Source organism: Camelus dromedarius, chromosome X (genome assembly GCF_036321535.1).
Source record: "Camelus dromedarius isolate mCamDro1 chromosome X, mCamDro1.pat, whole genome shotgun sequence".
NCBI classification, from domain to species: Eukaryota; Metazoa; Chordata; class Mammalia; order Artiodactyla; family Camelidae; genus Camelus; species Camelus dromedarius.
Window position 1 is genome coordinate 75,965,030 of NC_087472.1, and position 2,049 is coordinate 75,967,078.

The 2,049-nt window shown below is 36.5% G+C and overlaps 1 pseudogene; it reads right to left on the minus strand.

The window, feature by feature from the left end:
- Positions 1-1,208: 1,208 nt before the first annotated feature.
- LOC116151059 (U6 spliceosomal RNA) lies at positions 1,209-1,308 on the minus strand (annotated as a pseudogene).
- Between the last annotated feature and the right edge of the window lie 741 nt (positions 1,309-2,049).

The following is a 2,049-nucleotide window of genomic DNA, read 5'->3' on the forward strand; positions in this document are numbered from 1 at the left end:
GGAAGAGAGTGCCAGGTGTAGATGCTTGTAGTTTGGGACAGCTTAAGCACAAGATTCTCTTTTAAAGTCGCCTCAGTCAATGGTCTCTTTCACGTCTGAGAACTACAGCCCCCCAAGCAGGCACTTTATTCCAAAGAGAATACCCCTTTCATCCAGAACTGCCGACCGACTGCCTGTGGGACTTTAGCAGGCCATGGATAGTTTAGGCTAGTAATCTACTCAGGAGGCAGATCTCTGATGCAGGGTCCCAGCATAGGCTGTCCAAGAGACATGATGCAGCCCCTGCCAGAGACTAGAACATGACTTGGTACGGGGTGGTGAAGTTGGAGGAAAGTGGGGACAAGATTTTACCAGAGGCAGAAGGAATTCTCTCTGGGGGACTTGCGAGCACCTCAGATGGTGTACAGTCATGCTGAGTCCTTCCCCACATTGTGTCCAGACCCTCAGAAACAGCCTCCTAAGTGCTTCTCTCTCCCCATAGGATGCAGAGATAAAAGGTCAAAGCTGAGGCTAGCCCCTCTCCAGCTTCCTTCATATAGTTTCATTTTTCAGAGATATATACATAAGTCATTACAGTGGGTCACTCCTGCAAAAGCCAAGTGGAGACACATAGACCCTATTGTATCTTCACCCAGATGCTATTTGTTTAGCAATTATGGTGTATAAGGCCAGTTCTAAGAGGTTGACCTACCCTGGTTGTCCTCATCCATAGTATGTGTATAATACTAAATAAGTGAAAATGTGTAAGATACAATGTTACTCAAAGAGAAAAATAGTCTCAAAATAAGTTGTTTCCTTCTCTACTGTTTTCTGGAAGGCACTGTGTAAAATTGGTGTTAATTATTTTCTGAATGTTTGGTAGATTCTTCAGTGAAAGCAGCTGAGCCTGGAGATTTCTTTTTTTTTATAATTTTTTATTTTTATTTTTTTCTTCTAGTTTTATTGAAATATAATTAGTAATAAACTGTGTATGTTTAAGATGTACAGCATAATGATTTGACTTATATACTTCGTGAAATGATTACTACAGTAAGCTTAGTGAACATCCATCTCACATAGATACAAAATAAAAGAAAAAGAAAAAAACTTTTCCTTGTGATGAGAACTCTGAGGATTTACTCTCTTAACAATGTTCATATATAACATACAACACTGTTAATTTATCATGATGTACATTACATCCCCAGTACTTATTTACCTTATAACTGAAAAATATGGAACGTTTCACAAATCTGTATGTTATCCCTGGCAGGGACCATGCTAATCTTCTCTGTATCATTCTAAGTTTAGTGTTGCCGAAGTGAGAACTGCTTATCTTCTTTTTATTTGGTTGTCAGAGTTGTTTATATGTTCCAATTACAAGTCATTTGTTGGGCATATGTTTTGCAAGTATCTTTTCCCAGGCTGTGACTCATCTCTTCATTTTCTTCTTTTTTTAATTTTTAAATTTTTTTTAAAAATTTATTTATTTTTATTGGTTTATAATCATTTTACAACGTTGTGTCAAATTCCAGTGTTCAGCACAATTTTTCAGTTATACATGAACATATATATATTCATTGTCACATTTTTTTCTGAGCTACCTTAAGATCTTGTATATATTTCCCTGCGCTATATAGTATAATCTTGTTTATCTATTTTACATTTTGAAATCCCAGTCTGTTCCTTCCCACCTCCTGCCCCCTTGGCAACCATAAGTTTGTATTCTATTTCTATGAGTCTATTTCTGTTTTGTATTTATGCTTTGTTTTTTTGTTTTTGTTTTTGTTTTTTAGATTCCACATATGAGTGATCTCATATGGTATTTTTCTTTCTCTTTCTGGTTTACTTCGACAGCTCATACGACTCAATAAGAAAAAAATAAACAACCCAATCCAAAAATGGGCAGAAGACCTAAACAAGCAATTCTCCAAGGAATACATACAAATGATCAAAAGGCACATGAAAAAATGCTCAATATCACTAGTTATCAGAGAAATGCAAATCAAAACGACAATGAGGTATCACCTCACACCAGTCAGAATGGCCGTCATTCAAAAATCCACAAAT